Genomic DNA, 22,102 nt, shown 5'->3' on the forward strand with positions numbered 1-22,102 from the left:
CCGCAACTGTAGGTATCTAAAATCATTTCCCCTTACCAACCCAAATTTCTCCTCCTAGCTCCTCAAACTCGCAAAGCTCCCTTCCAGGAACATATCACCCACCCTTCCCGCCCCCGCCCGCCGCCATACTCGGAACCCCCCATCCATACACCCGGGGGCAAACCGATGGTTGTCGCAGATTGGCGCCCAGACAGACGCCCCCATCTTCCCCCAAATGCCTCCTCCACTGGCCCCATATCCGCAGGGTCGCCACCACTACCGGGCTAGTGGTGTACTTGGCCGGCGGCAGCAGTAGAGGAGCCGTGACCAGGGCTGCCAAGCTGGAGCCCCTGCATGAAGCCGCCTCCACCCGCTCCCAAATAGACCCCGTACCCACCATCCACTTCCTTATCATAGCGATGTTGGCCGCCCAGTAATAATTGATCAGACTCGGCAAAGCCAGCCCTCCCTCGCTGCGGTTCCTCTCCAACATCGCTTTCTTCACCCGCGGAGACTTTCCCGCACAGACAAAGCTCATGATCATCCCGTTAACTCTTTTGAAGAAGGACTGTGGGATAAAGATCGGGAGGCACTGAAAAATAAACAAAAATCGAGGGAGGATTGTCATCTTTACAGTCTGCACCCTCCCTGCCAGCGACAGCGGGAGTGCATCCCATCTCCGAAACTCTCCCTTCATTTGCTCCACCACCCTGGCCAAATTTAACTTATGCAGCCTGCCCCAGTCTCGTGCCACCTGGATTCCCAAATACCGGAAATTTTCCTCAACCAGCCTAAACGGTAGCCTTCTCAATCTGTTCTCCTGGCCCCTTGCCTGGACCACAAACATTTCACTCTTGACCGTATTTAATTTGTATCCTGAGAACTGGCCGAACTTCCTCAGCATTCCCAGTATAGTTCCCATCCCGGCCACTGGGTCCGACACATACAGGAGCAGGTCGTCTGCATAAAGAGAAACCCTATGTTCAACCCCGCCCCTCACCATCCCCTTCCAACCCTCTGCGGCTCTCAGCGCAATCGCCATCAGCTCTATGGCCAGCGCAAACAGCAGCGGGGAGAGCGGGCAGCCCTGTCTGGTCCCTCGGTACAACCTAAAGTACTCCGACACTTCTCTGTTGGTCCTGACGCTGGGCCTCGGGGCCTGATATAATAGTTTGATCCAATCCACCAATCCCTCCCCGAACCCAAACCGTCCGAGCACCTCCCATAGATAGTCCCACTCCACCCGGTCAAAGGCCTTCTCGGCGTCCATTGCCACCACTACCTCCACCTCCCTACTCACTGGGGGCATCATTATCACATTGAGCAATCTCCTCAGATTGGCCGCCAGCTGCCTACCTTTCACAAACCCCATTTGATACTCCCCAATCACCTCCGGTACACAGTCCTCCATTCTACCCGCCTGTACCTTTGCCAGGAGCTTGGCGTCTACATTAATCAGGGAGATTGGCCTGTAGGACCCGCACACCTCCGGGTCTTTACCCCGCTTCAATATCAGTGATATGGTGGCTTGTGACATTGTCGGCGGCAGGGTCCCTCTGTCCCTTGCCTCATTAAAAACCCTCGCCAAGACCGGGCCCACCAGCTCAGAGAACTTCCTATAAAACTCTACTGGGTATCCATCCGGCCCCGGGGACTTCCCCGACTGCATGGCCTTAAGGCCCCCCAATACCTCCTCTACTCTAATCGGGGCCCCCAGCTCTTCCACTCGCCCCCCACCTACTATTGGGAATGTTAACCCGTCCAGAGACCTTTTCATCCCCTCCGGTTCTTCCGGCGGCTCCGAAGTGGCTGGTTTAGCTCACCAGGCTAAATCGCTGGCTTTTAAAGCAGACCAAGCAGACCAGCAGCACGGTTCGATTCCCGTACCAGCCTCGCCGGACAGGCGCTGGAATGTGGCGACTAGGGGCTTTTCACAGTAACTTCATTGAATCCTACTCGTGACAATAAGCGATTTTCATTCATTCATTTCATTTCAAGTATACAGCTTACGATAGAAGTCCCGGAATACCTTATTCAATTCTGCCGGGTCCTCCACTTTGCGCCCCCCCCTCGTCCCTCACTCCACCTATTTCCCTGGCCGCCTCCCTCCTCCTGAGTTGCTGCGCTAACAGTCTTCTAGCCTTTTCCCCATGCTCGTACACCACTCCCCTCGCCTTCCTAAGCTGTTCCACGGCCCTGCTCGTGGATAGAGCCCTCAGTTCCGCCTGTAGTCTCTGCCTCTCCCTGAGTAAAACCTTCCCCGGGGACTCCGCGTGCTCTTCATCTATCCGACCAATTTCCCTGACTAATCTATCCATCTCTGCCCGGTCTGCCTTGGCTCTATGGGCCCCAATTGAAATCAGCTCCCCCTGCACTACTGCCTTTAGCGCCTCCCACAGGGTCACCGCTGAGACCTCCCCCGTTCATTCACCTGCAGGTAATTTTGCATACATCTCCGAAGCCTCTCGCAGATCCCCTCCTCCGACAGCAGTCCCACATCTAGCCTCCATTGCGGGCGTTGATAGCTCGCTCCCCCGAACTGCAGGTCCACCCAATGCGGGGCATGGTCTGAAATGGTAATTGCTGAGTATTCCGTGTTCTTTACCTCCCCCATACAGTCCCTGCTTAGTACAAAGAAATCTATCCTGGAATATACTTTATGGACGTGCGAATAAAACGAGTAGCCCCTTCCTGTTGGCTGTCCCTCTCTCCAGGGGTCCACTGCCCCCATTTGCTCCATAATCCCTTTCAGCTCCCTTGCCATTGCTGAGAGTCTACCCGTTCTGGGACACGACCGACCCAAAGTCGGGTCAAGGACCATGTTAAAGTCCCCTCCCATTATTAGCCTGCGAGAATCCAGGTCCGGGATCTTCCCCAGCACTCTTTTAATGAAGTCCACGTCATCCCAGTTCGGGGCATATATATTCACCAGCACCACTCTTCTCCCCTCCAGTCTGCCCCATACCATCAGGTATCTGCCCCCCCTGTCTGTGGATATGCCCTCTGCCTCAAATTGCACGCGCTTGTTGATCATGATTGCCACCCCTCTGGACTTCGAGTCCAAGTCCAAGTGGAAGACCTGGCTAATCCAGCCCTTCCTTAGCCTGGTCTGGTCAAACACTTTCAGATGTGTCTCCTGCAACATAATTGCGTCCGCCCTCAGGGCCCGCAAGTGCGCGAACACCCGCGCCCTCTTAACCGGCCCATTCAGTCCCTTGACGTTCCAGGTGATCAGCCTGGTCGGGGGGCACATCCCACCCCCCCCCCCCACCCCGCCGGTCAGCCATAGCCTTTCTCGGGCCGGCCCCTGGCCCGTACGTCGCGCCATTCCTGGCCCGCCCTTTGGCTGCCTCCACCCTCGACCTCCTTTCCAGTGCCTATTTCAAGTCCCTCCCCCGTCAGCAGAACAACCCCCCCTCCCCTCCCCAACCCCATCCCCCGATACCCCCACCCCTGCCATCTACTGGCTGTGACCTTCCTCCCCCCCCCCCCCCCCCCCCCCCACCTGACTCCCTTGACTAGCCAATCTGCTAGCCCGGTGACTCAACACTCCGGCGCCTTCCTGTCTCATTCCCATTGTTTCCCCCTCCTCCTCCCCACTCCCCGGCGCCCCATCCCCCTCTCCCACCCACTGGGGCAAGCCGGCTCCGGTGTCTTCTGCGAGCTGCACAAAAAGTACAAACCAGCCCAAACAGGAAAAAAAAACCCCAGAAAAAAGAGGAAAAGCACAAAATTAAACCCAAAAAACAAAAGCCCCCCATAAGAAACAAGAGAGACCACAAAAAAAGGGGAAAGGGGGGGGTTAACCCCCCAAACCAATGTCCCTGAACAAAGGAAAGAGTCCCAAATGTTCCGCTTGGCCCCTTTGGCCCAGCCAACCGTTGAGCAGCAGTCCAGGCACATTCGGCGTTCCTACCCACAGTAATCCTCGGTCCCTAGTTCGCGTCCTTGGGGCCTCCTTTCGGGACCAGCCCCAGGTCCCTCACAAAATCCATCGCTTCTTCGGGCTCGGAGAAGTAGTTGACCCTTGTGCGTGACCCATAGACGAGCTGGGAACAGCAGACCAAACATCACGTGCTTCTTGAACAGCACCTCCTTGACATTCTTAAAGGCTGCTCGCCGCCGAGCCACCTCCTGGCTTAGGTCCTGATAAATGCGGAGAACACTGTTGTTTCACGTGCTGCTCCTGGCGCTCTTTGCCCACTGCAGCACCCGCTCCTTGTCCACGAACCTGTGGAACCTAATCACCATCGGGCGGGGGGGGGGCGCCCGGCCGCCCCTGCCTTGCCTGCACTCCGTGTGCCCCCTCCAGCTCCGGCGGTCGCGGAAAGGCTTCGGCCCCCATCAGCTGCTTCAGCAGGTCTGCTACAAACGCTGCAGCATCAGCTCCCTCCGCCCCCTCCGGGAGGCCGACCATCCTCAGATTGTTCCTGCGGACTCTATTCTCCAGCTCCTCCACTCTGTCCAGCAGTCTTCTCTGTCGCTCTTTCAGGCCGTCAACTTCTAGCGCTGCAACCGTCTGCGCATCCGCCTGCTCCTCCACCGCCTCTCCCAGCTCCTTAACGTTAACATCTTGCGCACCCAGCCTCTGGTTCAGCTGATCCACCGCTTTCTGGATTGGGTCCAAGCTGTCCCACTTCAGCGCTTCAAAACTGGACTTCATTACCTGGAGCATGTTATCCAGCGCCTGCTGGATTGCTGAGTCCGGGGTCCGTGTGTCCACCATCTTAGGTCCCAGATAAGTTTCTTCAGGTCCTTGTCTCTGTCCCTTTTTCTCCTTCTTCTTCTGCCTTCTGGACTCTCGCTGTTCCATGTGCTGCAGCCCGCTACTCAGCGCCTTCGCTGCCGCTTTCCTTCGCCCAGCTCCTTAAATTTTACCTTCTGGGCCTTGTTGCTCGTTCTACTGTTAGTGTGATTAACACGCCTCCATTTAAAGGACATGTGCTTAACACTGGTTTGGCTCTGTATCTGTATCTATGCTCAGGAGTCGCCATGTGCCGTCAGAGACACCGTCACAAGTTATCAAGGTCAAGTTCAAAGCAATAAGTTTAAACACCGATCAGTAAGTCTAAACAATTAGTGTTTATTATAACAGATATAATAAATACTCATGCACACGCTAAAAGACTAATACTTATTTCTACTATTAAATGACTAAATACTTATCTAAGTAGGAACCAGCAAGGTCAGGGGACAAGGCCTTTGTTCCTTTCTGGGCTGCACCTTCTGTTCACTAATAGTCGGCAAGAGTATAAGCAATGCCTGGGTCATGTAGCGATCGTTGTTTGGCACTTACTGAAAGATGGCTGATGCTCAACGGCCGGTGATGAAAGACAGGATCTGGAGGCTGGGGTCAGAGTCAGGAAGCAACAGCCTAGGCCGGAGTCAGGAAGCAACAGACCTGGGCCGGAGTCTGGAAGCAACAGATCTGGGCCGGAGTCTGGAAGCAACAGACCGAATCATGTGCTTGACCTTCTTTTTATAGGTCCCCAGAGGCCCGTGCCCCTTGGGGCGGGCTCTTTCACCTGCTAGGTATCGATTGGGTCTTTCCCAATTGATATCATTCGAATTCCCCTATCCTGGAGTCGTTCCTCGATGGCGGGGTCGGTTCCCAGGGGTCATTGACCTGGGTTCTCTGGCGCCATTCTGGCTGGGTAGCTATAGAAAGTATCAATCGATACTTAAAATGTTTCTATTGTATCTGGGACTGGGCCGGTATCATCTCATTAGTATGCAGATCGCTTTCCTATTTGCACCTTTGGCTGGGTTTCTGCAACTGCCTTGAAACCGGTTTTGTACGTGCAAAATGCTAAATGCTTCTGCAAGCTGTGTGTCCTTACTATGGCTGTTTTTCCCTGCAGTCTTAGCAGTTCTCCATTTTGTAGACCGGTGTCCATTTTAGAGGGCTACAGCCTCTGAAGTGGGTCCAAGTTGTCCTGCTTCAGCAACTCCAAAACTTATTTTCTTCTCCTGGAGGAAGGAAGTTCCGTGGGTCCGCCATCTTACTTTCCAGGTCCGTTTCCTCTGCTCCTTGCCTCCGTCTCTCTCTCTTCCCCCTACCTGCTGGCCTCCCACGTTTCCATCGCTGTCAGCCCGCTCTCCAGCCCTTTCACGGCAGCCTTTTTGCCGCCCCCGAGGTCCCGCTATCGCGGGGAATCAGCTCCAAAGCCCCGCCGGAGTGAGAGCCTGCTGAATGTGCGGCTCACTCAGGCATCGCCGCCACCGGACGTCCCGATTGGGAAATCTTTAACCATATCAAAAACAAATGAACTAAAATGTAGGTGGAGTCACTTATCCTCTATCTCTGATTTGTCTGGACTGCCTCATCACTGTCTACGTTCAGAAGAACAGTTGAGATGGCAGACAACATAGTAAAACTAAATCTTTATCACTTTACTATCAGTAACTGAAAGCAGTAAATAGACAGTAGCTCTGTTATGATGTGAAGGAATACTTCTCCAGTGTAGTTGCTGGATTCTTCACTTTCCAGGGATTTACCAAATGATCCTCAGCTGGCCTTGTGCTGATTATTGTTAATTGAAAGGTCAACAGTTTAAATTATGTTGGTTGGACAGTTGGTAGGATTTTGCAAGTTGGATTCTGCGACAACGCAGAATTGCTGAGCAGAAACTTATAGTCAAGTTCCGTACGCATGAGTGCGGCCTCAACCGGGATCTTGGATTCATGTCGCATTACATTCACCACCACCACCACCATCTGGCCTGGACTTGCAAAATCTTACCAACTGTCCTGGCTTGAGACAATTCACACCTCTTTAACCTGGGGTTACCCCTATCTCTGGATCTGTAAAGATTTGATTACCCTCAAATGCTCGCATTCCAAGCATTGTCTGGCATCTTTGACTTTGCCTATATATATGTTTCTGGAACATACCTCTTCATTCACCTGAGGAAGGAGCAGTGCTCCGAAAGCTAGTGTTTGAAACAAACCTGTTGGATTTTTAACCTGGTGTTGTAAGACTTCTTACTGTGCTCACCCCAGTCCAATGCCGCCGGCATCTCCACATTGTGGCATAATTTAGACTGGGGTCTCTGATTATGGATCCATTTGAAAATGGGGCTTTCAACCAAAAATGTTTGAGAACCACTGGTGTAAAAGACCTGTTTATCTGGAGTCCCAAGCTTTGAGCTCCAGGATGTCCCTTCTTTCTAACTATGTAGAGGATGCAGGGGATGTGGGAGGTGGAGAGAGGATGGTTTAAATGGGCAGTATCAAATCAAATTCACCAATGTACTAATCACCTGGTAGAATGCATCCGAACTGTCTTTTAAAAATCAAATTGCAGTCATCTCGGAAATGGAGCTCCTCAGTTAAGTGTAAAGCTGGTCACAAAAATAATTCTGGAACACTTGGACTCTAAGCTGCAAGCGATTCGGGTAAATGGATTATCCCTAGATGCTGCTATATGTGAGTTGAAATAATGTTTTCTGAATGCTTTATATTTAGAAAAACATTTGAGATGGCAGACTGCATAGTAAAAAAAAAAAATAGTCACTTTTAGCATTTAGCATTTAGGGGGCCTCACGGTAGCATGGTGGTTAGCATCAATGCTTCACAGCTCCAGGGTCCCAGGTTCGATTCCCAGCTGGGTCACTGTCTGTGTGGAGTCTGCACGTCCTCCCCGTGTGTGCGGGGTTTCCTCCGGGTGCTCCGGTTTCCTCCCACAGTCCAAAGATGTGCGGGTTAGGTGGATTGGCCATGCTAAATTGCCCGTAGTGTAAGGTTAATGGGGGGATTGTTGGGTTACGGGTATACGGGTTACGTGGGTTTAAGTAGGGTGATCATTGCTCGGCACAACATAGAGGGCCGAAGGGCCTGTTCTGTGCTGTACTGTTCTATGTTCTATGTTTACTATCAGTGACTGAACTGAATCCAGAGCTCTGCCACGATCTGAAAGAGTACTTCTACTGTATAGTTTCTGGATTCTTCACTCCTCAGGGAGTCACCGAATGATCCTCAGCTGGCCGTACGCTGATAATCTTCATTGTAGGGTCAACGGATCACCGTTTAAATTATATTGGTAAATGGCGCATTTTAATTATCACAAGCTCTTTACAGAGCTGGCTTGGAAATTGTACTTGCTGTTTGGCTGGGTGAAGTTACTTCCCCTGTTGGGCAGTGACAAGCTGCCAAGTTTGCAAGTAATTATGTATTTTCTTTGCGTCTAGTTCTTCTTTGGTACTGGATGTTCAGTTTGGTAAATGACAGGATTCATCGGCAACATGCAGTGGTCACTTCTGGTGTTTACTGCAGTTAATTATGAACCTTAGTAAATTTGCTACATTTATCAAGTTCATACAATATATTTGAGCTATTGTAAGCACAAAGGAGGAAAACATGTGCAGTACATGGCAAAATCTCAGCTAGGTGTCATTTGGCTTTACAATTTCATTACTTTCACACCTTTTCCTGTTCATATTCACCCTGATGTGGAGGCTTGAGGCTTTGGTTCCTTGATCATTACTGCACTTCTTAAAATTGTAGAGTCGGGAATCAATTACATATTTGAACTCCTGCAGGCAGCTGCTGCTGTGGAAATGTAGCGCTAACAATTATACTCAAAGCCGAGAGACTGGTTCAATAGAGGCTTTATTGTTGTACGATGTTGTCCTTCCATCTGCAACTGTAGACTAAGGGTCTGAGTGGCTCTCATACATATTTATACACAAGCTCCCTGTGGGCGGAGCTAGCCGGCAGGGGCTTACCAGAGGAACCTGTATTACAGGTACAGGCATACATCCCCCTACTGCAGTACGCATAACTACAGTGGTTATCTCACCACAGGAAAACAATTACTGATTTAGCTGGCTGATTTTTTTTAAAAAGTGGAGATAATATCTTTAAACATTTTCTCTTTCTTCAAACAAACCACACTGATTTTACAGCACGACTGCTGGTAATGGTTTGTTAATTATATTGCTAAGATCATAGAATCCCTTCAGTGCAGAAGGAGGCCATTCGGCCCATCAAGTCTGCACCGACCATTCAAAAGAGCACTTTACCCAAGTCCACTCCCCTGTCCATCCCGCCACATATCCGTAACCTGCACATGCCTGAACACAAAGGGGAAATTTAGCATGGCCAATCCACCTGATCTGCACATCTTTGGACTGTAGGAGCACCCGGAGGAAATCCACTCAGTCAAGGGGAGAATGTGCAAACTCCACACAGATCGTCACCTGAGGCCAGAATTGTACCCGGGTCCCTGGCACTGAGGCAGCAGTATTAACCACTGTGCCACCGAACAGCTACACATATGAAGGGAATTGTTAAACTAATTACCAACACCATGTAAAAGGAGACTCCTTGACTGAATGCCCCTCTTCTGCGGCTATGTTCATAACCTGGTGCCCTTGGAAAGGGAGCATGTGGTGTCCACTGGGAAGTTTAAGGCCATCTTAGACTGGTGGGCACCGCGGGGCTGGAGTGCATTATTGGTTCCCAAATCAACATCTTGTTTTCATTGCAGTTTCCTTTAAATCCTTATCCTTTTATTGCAGTGCCCCATGAAGGAGCTGTCACTTAGGTTAATTTGATTAATTAGTCTTGTTAATTTCACAATTGTTCAGAAGAATCTGAAGGGCGATTCACCGATAGTCTGCCTCTTCCGCGGCCATGTTCACGACCGGATGTCCTTGGGAGGTGGAGCATGCTGTTTCCACTGGCGTGCTTGAGGCCTTCTGTGACTGCTGGGAACTGTGGGGCTGGAGTGTATTATTGGCCCCCAAAGTTCTATTTTATTTTGATTTGATAAGTTTCCTTTAAGATTTTCTTTTGTTACAATGACCTGCAAAGGGGCTATCACATTAATTTAACTTGTTAAATTGTTAATTTGATTAATTAGTCCAGTTTACTTTACAAGGGAGATTGCTGGGACACTCTGGAAGTTCAGCTGGTGAAATTTAAATTCAATTAATCAATCTGGAATATAAACTAGTCTCGGGAATGGTGATCATGAAACGGTCATCGATTGTCGTAAAAACCTATCTGGTTCACTCGTGTTCGTATCAGGAAGGAAACCTGTCGTCCGTACCTGGCCTGGCCTACACGTGACTCCAGATCCACAGCAATATGGTTGACTCCTGACTGCCCTTGAACTGAATGGCATGCTCGGCATTTCAAGGGAAATTAGGTATAGGCAATGATGCCCAATTCAATTAAAGAATTAAAAGACTGAGCTCCCTCACTGGATAGCGAAGGCGACATGCCAAAGAGCTAAAGCTCCAGTGTGGCACGGACTTGATCTTTGCTTGGGTAATTTATTACATTTTTTGTTTAAAGAAATATTGAGCACTGCTCCTGTTCAGAATGTGATGTATTTTTACTGTTCAGCCCTATGATTAGTTCGCAAGGGTATGATTTGAATTTGAGTCAAATTTTCTAGCGAGTCAAAGCAGCTGCCCTTGCTTGGGCTTTGAGTCTCATTTACAGTGGAATGTCAGTTATCTGCCAAGCTCATTATCCTCCAGAATTTTCTTGGTCAAAGAGACATTGCCTGATTATAGTGCCATTGTATTTCATGTCCCGCTGATGAATTAAATAAAGTACATTGTTTTTTGTTTATCGTACACTTGAGAACTGGGGAAAACATTTTGAGTGATATACACCCTTGAAAGTTTGAATTCCTGCTTTTTCTTTAGTTCTGTGCAAAGTCTGTATGTACATGCATGTTTTTTGAAGTTAACAAATACATGTAGGTTGGAATCTTTTGGTAGCAGCAAGGTTGTTGGCAGCAGTACTTGTAGGCGGGATGGCCACGCACAATCACGCAGCGGCCAACTTGTAGTTGTTCGTGCATGAGGAGCACAGCAAAACATGTGGTGGGACAGACAGGAAGTTAACACCCCGACAGTTACCATATGGGGAAAAAGGTCTGGATGGCTTTGTAAAAAAGCAACAGGCAATAATTTCATGAAAGCCTGGAACATTATTTTCACTATCTGAGAGGAGGTTTTGGGAATTGCAACTGCTGTAACCCTGTCTCCACCTGGATCCCTGGGGCTGCTGCCAGCCCCTCTTCTACCGGCCATTCAGATCCCTGGACTGTAACAGTCACCCTGCCCCCTCTTTGAATAACCTTTGACTTATCCTCCATCACCCTTGACTCTCACTCCATTACCCTTGCTCTGCCTTCTGTGACTTTGACCACATACTCCAGTTGTGTATTTATAGTATTTTCAGTGATTCCTTGCCAGCAGCCTTGTAGCTGAACAGAGGCACTTGAAGAGAAAGCTTGCGTGACATCATTGGAGATGATGCCATTGGCCCTTTGCGCGAGTAACTAGATAGCGTAACATCACAGCCTTTACCAACATATCTAAATAAAGCTCTTGTTTTCTGTTGAACCTCCACAGTCCCCCCCCCCCCCCCCCCCCCCCGGTCCCCATCACCCTTGAGCTTCCCTCCCATGGTCAGCCATGCTCCATCTCCCCTTGCCTGCTCCCATCCTATCTGTCATCAATGTCTCCTCAATAGTAGCTAAACAAAGCTCCACATACAAGAAAAAACAGCTTCTGCTCGGTCCAAAGCTACCAGGAAATATACCTCACCTGCTGTATACCATGTTTAAGCAGTTGTGAATCTAAAGGCATTTGATTCTTGTTTGTTGATTACTTAATTGGAAAGGTACAATTAATTCTGGTGAGGCTGCTTTTTAATGAACATACATGACATGAGGGTATTAAAAAGAGGTTCCTAAACTTGAAACTCAATCCACTGCCAACTTAATACCATGGTTTCATCCCACCATCAGGAAGGTGATTTTTGGCCATGCGTACAATTAAGCAATCACACACATCTATCTCATTTCTCACTCCAAGGAGATTCATAAGATTCTGCCCATAATCCTTTATTTTTGGGAAAAGGTTTTGTACACTGTGTGTCAATAGTGATTCGAATGTGTTTTTACAGGGCATATTTCTCATCTATAAAGTGCAATGGGAAAAATCGCTCTTTGGCATGTCGTCTTCGCCATCCAGTGAGGGTGAGATCCAGATCACTACCGAGACATTGCAATGCCTGTCTGTGCAGAATCTGCACGTTCTCGCCCTGTCTGTGTGGGTTTCCTCTGGGTGCTCCGGTTTCCTCCCACACATCCCGGGAGACATGCTTGTAAGGTGAATTGGACATTCTGAATTCTCCCTCTGTGTACCTGAACAGGCGCTGGAGTGTAGCGACTAGGGGATTTTTCCAGTAACTTCATTGCACTGTTGATGCAAGTCTACTTGTGACACCAATAAAGATTATTATATTATAAGCATTTTATCATCTCTTCAGATTGGTTTGAACACTATCATCGTACTTGTGTGTAGGATAGCTCAAATCCCTCTCTGGACAAGCACGCCCAGAATCATAGGGCCCGATAGTTGTGGTGGTATGATTAGCAGAGCTGCCTGCCATTGGTGCAGAACACCGGCTTACCATTGGCCCTGATCGGTCATGTGCCTCTCGACCGGTTGGTTGAGACCAGTCATGTGACGGCTCCCCGATTGGTCGAGGGGCTGAGGTAACCCCGCCTCCAGGGCGGGGTATAAATACCCAGTACTCCCGGCGGTCGTCCTTCTACTGTAATCGACCGCAGGGCTTAGCATCTAGTATATTAAAGCCATACTTTTGTTCAGCAACTCGTCTCGCGTTCAATTGATGGTACATCAATAGTATGGCCTCATCGTGTCTGACTCATTGCAATGAGGCTGTTAAATTTCACAAGAGACATTGCAATGTCTCTGTTGTGATCTGGATCTCGCCCTCACTGGGTGGGATACAGATTTGCATATTTAAATAAGCAGGTCGGCTCACTGAAATATGTCTGCACCAGAGTCTCCCAAGGCCCGGGATCGAATGTCCACACCTGGGAGACCTCACCGTTTAGCACCTGGCCCCCACAAACATAGGCCAGCTATAATGGTCCCGGGGGAGGGGGGAGAAACCATCGGAGGCCCCCAAGTGGTCAGACTCTGGGAAGAGTGGTACCTTGGCACTGACAAGGTCCTGGTGGCGCTGGCTGTGCCTGGGTGGCAGGTTGTCGGGGATGGGGCCGAGGGGTGCCCTGCCCTTATGAAGTCAGGTGAGGGGGGTTTGAGCACCCACTAACCAGTAAGTTGGGGGTAGGGGCGCAGAGGCCACACTGGTGGGTTGAGCAATCAGGGCGGCATTTAAAAAGGGATGCTTCGATCCCTTGTACTGAGGAGCTCCACGATGCGGGAAATGAAGGTACGTGCGGCCTCGGTGAGGCGTTCCTTGCCAAGGTCCGGAAAAAAAAATCTGAACACAAAGGAGTCCCATGTTATAGCAAGGTCGCAGTGCCGCGTAACACACCTCCAAACGTGCCCAAAAAGGGGCTCTCTTTTTCCCCAGTTAAATCGTGCCATATCTAAACTTTTGAGGTTTTGTTTTTCAGAATCCATGTAAGCACTTGAGTCAACAGATGTATAAATTTTCTTCTGAAATTCTGCACTGCTACTTTATTTTATATTGTGCCAGGGTTATAATGTTCTTTTTGTACCCCTCCAACATATTTGGTTTCACTGACTTATGTCAGTGGTGGTGTTTTGTTCAGTTTCAGAACTGTATGTAATGTGTCTCATTGCAGCTCCAATCTGAACTTACACCAAGACTGCTTTTGACTGCTTGGTACAAAATAAAACCCATTTATAACTATTGACTCTTAAGTTTGTAAAATACTTTTTTGCAACAATTGCTTTAGCAAAATTTTGCAGCTAGGTTCACGATGTTACATTTTGCATAAACCACCTATCTTTGTTCAATCATAGTCAAATCAGCCCACATAAACTAATCCAAGATGGCCCCTTTAGCCTGCTCTACCATTCCATACAATCATGGCTGATCTTCTGCTGCACCTTCACATTCAATTTATAGTGAATTTTAACTTTATTGGATGTCCAAAATGTTCTTTAATCAAAGTTTCTCAACCAATAAGTGTAGCGGATGTTGAAATGTTGTTGTTAAGTGGCACATTACAAATAATAGCAATAAGGTGAGGGATAACTGTTGGCCTGGATGCCAGAAATCCTCTTTTTGATCTGCCACAGATCTTCAATGTCTGCCTCGGTGTTAATGTCTTATCTGAAAGACAGTAAATTCAAATTATGGGGCTGAATTCTCCGCCCCTCTGCGCCACTTTTCTGCCTCGACCCACCGGTGGGATTCTCCGTTACGCCGAATCCCACCAATGAAGTGTCCTTAATGTACTGAAGTGGGGCTTAAACCCATGACATTCTCATTCTGAGACAAACTATTGGGCCCAGGTTGATATGTTTGTTCAAGATTTTGTGTATTTTGGTTAAAGGCCAGAAAGATTTTGAATTTATGGTTCAGAGCAGGGTCTGTTTTTTACAGCAGAAAATATGGATCTTATCAGGTACTACTTTGCTTTCCTGTGTCATGGTTTTCTGGGTTTGGATATCCATGTTTGCATATGAACCTCCTTTGGATGTTTCTTGTGTTAGAGGTCATCTGGAGTGGGAGGGAGGTAAAGCCCAACTCGCGGGTCGTCTTGTGGGCAATAAAGTAATGTTTTGTTTTTAAAGCCATCATTAACAATCCCATTGTCTTGTGTCCATGACATGTTTGTAAATCTCTCTTTGGCTCTGACCTTCCACTAACCTTCTATTCTGTCCCACCCCCCCCCCCCCCCCCCTCCTCTATATAATGCACTATTTTCTACCCCTCTTCAGTTCTGAAGAAGAGTCACGCTGACTCGAAACATTAACTCTGTTTCTCTCTCTCAGATACTGCCAGACCTGCTGGGTCTATCCAGTGTTATCTGTTTTTATTTTAGACTTCCAGCATCTGCAGTATTTTGTTTTTACACCACTGTTGCTCTTTTATAACCACAGTGTGTTTAACCCGTATACAATGGACAAATAATCACACAAATTTGTTTAGTACAATGGTAGTTTATTTGATATACACAAGATTGTTTACTTAATTAATGACACATCATGCACCTTGGATTATAACTAACACACTTAAACGACCTTGACTTAACTTCCAGGTGACCGGCAGATACAGAGTAGAATAAGGCCGTATCTGGTTCCAGTAGTCCGATGGAGGCTGCAGTTCTGTAGGTAGTCTGTGTTCTGTTGTCGTCCTTCTGTGGACGGCGTGGGCTCTTGGTCTTGGCTGGTGTTGGTAGCTGTTGATGCTGCAGTTGAGAGGGAGCGAGTGATGGCCTGCACAGTGCCTTTTAACGGACTTGGATTTTCCCTGCCCTTTTTGTGGGTGGTCTCTGAGTCGTTGTCAATCAATTGATCAGGGCTCCATCCCCCTGATCAATAAAGTCCAATCAGGGGTTGCCACATCGATTTTGGGGTGACCACTCAAGTGGCCATGCTTGAAAGTGTTCAGAGCAGGGCTTGGGTGCCGCTGTGTCTGGTAGATGATGTGATTGACAGGAGAAGACCTTTGAATGGCCTTTTTCCTGTGTTAGTTTCTGCATAATCTGAGCTACAGTTTGTATATTTGCAGGCTGCAGCTTGTCTGTGTTCAAGCTTGGCCAAATTTCCCAGTGTTCTTGGCGGAAGGCCATTTTAGATGGCAACACCACTATTAGGGTCAGCTAATTTTTTATTATCTTGCTGTTTTTAAAGCCACGCTGAGTGCAGATATGCTCAAGTCACTCCTTTCTTTCTCCTTGTCTTTTCTTCAGTTTCACAGACTTTTTTGTTTCTCTTTTTTCTATTTTTCTCCATCCTGTGTTTTTTCCTTTCTTCTTTTTCTCTTTGTTCTTTTATCCTTTTTTGTTCTCTTTCCTTTTAAAGTAATTCTATGTTGTAATCACAATATTTGCATCTTGCTTTGAAATTTTACCCTATTTGTTTGAATACTATAACTTTGAAATGAAGATGTATAAATTCTATTACATTACTTTGAGTGATATAAAAATCTTGTTTGAATATACCAGCTTCATGACTTTATAGGGGCTGGTTTAGCACAGTGGGCTAAACAGCTGGCTTGTAATAGAGAACAATGCCAGTAGCGCGGGTTCAATTCCCATACCGGCCTCCCTGAACAGGTGGCGGAATGTGGTGATAGGGGCTTTTTACAGTAACTTCATTGAAGCCTACTTGTGACAATAAGCTATTATTATTATTTAATCTTCTATTTGTGGATCGCTGTCTTGAAAAGATACATAGATGGGTGTCTAGGATGCCATCTGGGGCTGAGATTATGGACCGAAACCTGGTACTAACTGTCCACCAGTGCTATTCTCTAAATTGCTTCTGGAAAGAACAGTTTGGGTAACTGTATCTCCAATTTGTGTTTTCTTTCCTCTTGGAAAGTTTCTCCACTCTGCACTCCATCTAAGGCCCTAAGTAGGTGACAGCCAAGTGGGCGGAGGTGACGGTTAAACGCAGCACCATCAGTGAAAGTCATTCCAATGGGTCAAGACCTTTCTAATTGACCATTTAAATCACTAGAGTAAACTTCATTGAGCTCAGATTAGATGACCTGCAGGGAACACACATTTAAAATGTAGACGGTATTGTTAAATTGCAAGTGGTGAATGTTGCATTGACTGGATTTTTCATTTGTGCTGAATATTCTTACATTAACCTACCCAAAGCCATGTAGACAACATACGTTTGTCTTCCTAAAGGCAACACCTGCAAGCGACTTTTACACTGACCTACAGAAAAGTGAAATAAACGTGTGAGTGAGCTAGCACAGCATGATTGTTGTACATACAACTGAGCTTTATTTTTGGCATCACATTTGAACATGATGTTCAACAACTGACATTAATAAAATTGCTTTTTACCATATTAAAGGATTGCCCGAAGAGAACACCGTATAATTAAGCCTAACTGCATAATTGTAGAGCTATTTGCATTTGTAGATTATCTTCGTGTATGTGTCTTTCTGTGGTTTAGGGATTCTGCAATCAGTGTTTCCTGCATCGTGTCGTCACTTCTCGGTGAGGCACCGTTTAGGGAGCAGATGTTTCTTTTGACCAACAGAGCTCCCTTTGAAATGGAAACAGCTCTTGGAAACATTCTTTCATGTTGTTATATTTTAATAGCTTAGTAATCTCGAATCATTTGAAGATTTTATGAATTAGATATCCTGTGGGGGTTTAGTTGCGTTGTTTGATAGTCTGTGATAATGCTAGATGTATTCAAATGGTGAAAAGAAATGTTTTGCTTAATAAACACAATCTCCTTTATGCTTTTAGTGATCTGAATTTGATATGGTTACCTTGCAATTTTAAAAAGTTGGGTGTTATTTTAAATTAAGTCACTTACGCATGTATAAAAATCTGTTCAGATAGTTGGTATTCTCAGCAGTTCAGTGTGTTTGATTTCTTACAAATAAATTTGATAGTTAATAATGTCATGGTCCGAGAGCACAGTACCTATATAAACTGGATTTCATTGAGAAAGTAACTACATTCTCATAATAGAGGTTTGCAGCATGTAAACCGGCCCTTTAGCCCAGCTTGTCCATGCTGCCTCGTTTTAAACTGGTCCTTTTGTAATGTTTGGTCAACTGATCCAAGATTCTAGAGTAACTATTTTTCCATGTTGTATTTAATAGATTTCTGATCTTTTCTATAGAGTTATTTTTATAAAATCAAACTAGTGCATGTGACAATGGGCTGAATTCCATAACCCACCTACAGAACTGTACAAGGTACTGGTGAGATTACATCTGGAGCACTGTTGAGCAGTTTTGGTCCCCTTATTTAAGGAAAGATATTATTTCATTGCAGGCAGTTCAGAAAAGGTTTATTAGGATGATCCCAGTATGGAGGAATTCTCTTATGAGCAAAGGCCAAACAGGTTGGGACTCAAATCATTGGAATTCAGAAGAATGAGAGGTGAAACATATAGGATTTGTTAGGGACTTGACAGGGTAAATGCTGAGAGGATGTTTCATGAGAGTTTCGGACCAGAGGACACTGTCTCAGAACAAAGTGGTGTCCACTTGAGACTGAGATAAGGAGGAATTCCTTCTGAGGGTTGTGAGTCTTTGGAACTGCTTACCACAGAGAGCTGCGGGGGCAAAGTCCTTGAGTATATTTGAAGCTGAGGTAGATAGATTCTTGATCAGTAAGGGAACCTAGGGTTACGGATAAGGGTAGGAAAATGGACATGAGGAATGTCGGGTCAGCCATGATCCTATTAATGGTGAAGCAGGCTCGAGAGGCTGAAAGACCTACTCCTGTTCCTTTTTCTTATGGTCTTATGGCCTTGTATGTTTTTTTAGTGTTTCTATAATCTCACTTGTAAGGTCTGTCCCTTGTATTGGCCCAAGTGACTGACTGTGATTTATTTTTGGAACAGGTGCTCTAACCAAAGTAAAGGAGAGTAAACGGCATGTCGAAGAAGGGAAGATGGAGCTGCAGCAGGCAGACGGGGTCCGTGAACGTTGTGACACTATTTCTTTTGCCACACTGGCAGAAATTCACCATTTTCACACTATTCGTGTGTCAGACTTCAAGACGCAAATGCAGCATTTTCTTCAGCAGCAGATCAATTTTTATCAGAAGGTGACTCAGAAGTTGGAGGAAGCATTGCAAAAATATGATGGTGTTTAACTTCCGCCAGTCTGGTCCTTTCTCGTGTGGCCTTTTCACATCTGAAAAATGCAGGTGGTCAGCAAACTGCAAGAACACTCTTGAATCACGCTTGGCGTTTAAAGATCATGTTGGGGTCCCAACTTGGTGATCTGATATCAAAATCTGTTGAACAATATTTTGTAAAAAAAAAAGGAGTTTGTTACATGACAAATTACTCTAAAGTACATGGGGAGGGATTGGGAATAAGGTCATTTAAGTATGTTATGTACTATATGCTACACTACCATATTAATTTTGTTCTGCAAAACACAAAGTGTGTGTATACTATCTAACCTTGCTTTATTTAACAATGTTATTAGGGTATACCATTAGGCCCAAATCCTAAAACAGGATGGATGGGTTGACTGTGTTCTCTACATGGCCTATTCTAACTGCTGAGGAAACCAATAGACTTTAGTCTGTTCTGTAATAAATGAAATGCAAAGACTAAAACTTGTTTACAGATTCCAGCCAGAGCAGCTTTGTTACTCATGTGCCTTTTGAGTCACTGTTTGTCTTCTGTAGTTTTATTAAAAGCTTACTAAAGGAGGGGCATGCCATGAGTATCTCCTGCTGAAATTGCACCGGGGAGTGAAAAAAACCCAATTCTGGCCTGTGACTTACCAGAAAAGGAAGTCTGTATGTCCGTGTGCTGGTGGCAATCATAGAAAATACAAATGAAATTACAATCTTCTCAGGAAAGCAGAAGATGCTATTTATTTCTGAATACAACCGTTGTGCAGGAAGGAACCATGTACAGATTTGAGAGCAACTTATCTACATTAGGTGGAAATCTCTGGCTGACTTGCCAAAGTAAGGCCAGGGAAGACCGATATTTTTTTTTAAATTGTGAAATCTTAATGAAAGAAGTTAACTTTTATTTCCCAGCAGCTTGAGTTTAAGCAGATTTTTGGTTAATGGAATATTTGACCCCTGATTTAGCCATTTCTAATTGAGGAAATTTTCACTGTGAATTAGAATCATGAAAAATGTGGAGACCACTTGCCTGAATTGTTAGATGAGAATTGATTTCTCAGAAAACAGATTAAATTTGTCAACAAAATGGAATCTTGTCTGATGAAATTTGAATGCTGTATCATTGGAATCAACCCATTCGGTCTTGCCTGCCCCTCTTTACCACCCCCATCCCCAGTTGTGCTCCAAGGCCGAGTCCTTGAAGGATACTTAGCTACTGTATTCTGGGGTTCACTGAAATGTGCATGAGAGCTAAAGTTTTGATTGGTGGGAGTGGTAAAATCCATTGTGTGACAACTCTTCGAATACAAAGCTGAAAGGAGGAGTTATGGTCAGCAGTCCTGAGCAGACCGACCAAAGAAGTGGTGGCTTTTTTGAGAATATATTTGATCTGGATGTGGAAATATTTCATTTTAAAGTAGCACAAGTATGCACAACCCATAAAGACATTTGACTATGCAACTAACGTTATAGAAATTTAATTTGGCATTTGGCTGCACTGAAATTAATCTGGCATTGCTGATTGGTGTACACTTATGAAAGTGCCATTGATTAAAGGCAAACTAATTGAAGAACTTTTTGCCAGTGGTTTGAAATGTCGCCCTGCGTAATGATCTTGTCAGTAAAAGTAACCGGTACTTTGCTGTATAACCTAAATAGCCATAAGAAGTGTCTTTATGGAAGATATTTGTGGTAAACTAAGGATATGAAGATGTTTACAGCTTTTTCTATTACCTGAAATTGCTATGGTTCCTCACTGCAACAGTTTGATAACTAGGAGATACACATAACATAGCTGAATGCACATCCACAAGACTTGCACCAAAATGTCAGACTTTCTGTGAAAGTGCTCTTTATACAAAACATCAGCACAGAATAAAAAGCTATTTCATTTGAATGTTATTGTACACAGCATTTAGATTAAAAAGAAATGACCAAAAACGAGTTGACTAGTCATTTTTTAAACTCGGAATTCAGTTTGTGGTGTCACTTTAATCATTTAAAACAAAGTGGCAAATGTCATTTGTGTTATATGCTTTAAGTTTTGGCATAATAGTCATTTGGCTTATATTTGCATTTTGAAGGTAGAGTTTTGATTTTAATTTTTGCTGAGAAAAGTAATCCATTTATATATATATTATTTTCCATTCTTCCTTATTTCAGTTATCTAGGGCAGCATGTGGCGCAGTGGTTAGACTGGGACTGCGATGCTGAGGACCCAGGTTCGAATCCTGGCCCTGGGTCACTGTCCATGTGGAGTTTGCACATTCTCCCCGTGTCTGCATAGGTTTCATCCCCACAACCCAAAGATGTGCTACTTGGGTGGATTGGCCACGCTAAATTGCCCCTTAGTTGGAAAAAAATAATTGGCTACGTTAAATTAAAAGAAAAAGTTCAGTAATCTAAATATGGAAATCTGATATTCTGTTCATCCACAGATGATGGTTGAGTTGTTCAGTCCACTTTCTGTGGTATTAATTGTAGAGTAATTACATTTGGCCTTTCCTTCCTACATTATCTTAAAGGGATTATGTTTGTTTAATAATTTTAACTATTTTAGGCCTTTTTCAGTATTAAGTGCCATTAGTCAGCTGCCAACTCTGTGCTGAACTCTTGAGTTTCACTGCTGTGAATACACCTTGATTTAATCATCTTAAAACCAATGGTAAATCTCTGAAAAAGATGTTATTCACATCCTAGTTCTTTGACCATGCTTTTCTTCACCTATCCTAATGTTACACTCCTGAGATGAATTTCTGACATTTATTGTTTTCTTTGTTTACGTAATCTGGGCATTTCTGGCAAAGCCAGCATTTATTGCCCAAATCCATTTGTCCTTGAGCAGGGGATGGTGAGCCACTTGCAACTGCCTGGCTTGTCAGGCTAAGTGAAGGGCAGTTAAGAGTCAACCTAAGCTGATCTGTAATTGTAATCACAAGTAGGCCAAACTGAAGGATATTCGTGAACCAGGTGGATTTTTACAATATGATAGTTTCATAATTAATGAAACTAGTATTTTATTCCAGACTTATTAATTAATTGACTTTGAATTCCTCCAGCTGCTGTAGTGAGATTTGAACTCGTCTCTAGAGCATTAGTCCAGGCGTCTGGATGCCTTGTCCACCAACATTTACTATTCTACTGTCACCATATATCCTTGCCGTCCAAAACTCTGCTGCCCACTTTCTTATTTGCAATGCCCCATTCACCTATCGCTCTTGCTCATCCTGGCCTTGATTGGCTCCCCTAAATAATGCCTGGATTTTTAAACATTATTTTGTTTTCAAATACCTTCATGGCCTTTCCTTTCCCCTCCCTGGGCTGTATTCTCCGCACCCCGACGCTGAAATCTCGTCCAATGCCGGGGCAGAAAATCCACTTCCGCGCATGGAATCGGGACCGGCAGCAGTTCCCCGATTCTCCGGGCCCCGAATAGCGGCGTAGTGAAGTAGGCCGTGCCACATATCCCCTACTTGCGGCCATTGCTGAAGGTCCGCCCCGACCGACCGAAGACCCGACGGCGTGGATCTAATGTCCTGCCAT

The 22,102-nt window shown here is 45.8% G+C and overlaps 1 pseudogene; it reads left to right on the plus strand.

Annotated features, from left to right (window-relative positions):
• The window catches only part of LOC119962798, an 84,181-nt pseudogene extending 63,681 nt beyond the window's left edge, over window positions 1-20,500 (plus strand).
• The last annotated feature ends 1,602 nt before the right edge of the window (window positions 20,501-22,102 follow it).

The sequence above is a fragment of the Scyliorhinus canicula genome, chromosome 3 (assembly GCF_902713615.1).
Source record: "Scyliorhinus canicula chromosome 3, sScyCan1.1, whole genome shotgun sequence".
NCBI lineage: Eukaryota > Metazoa > Chordata > Chondrichthyes > Carcharhiniformes > Scyliorhinidae > Scyliorhinus > Scyliorhinus canicula.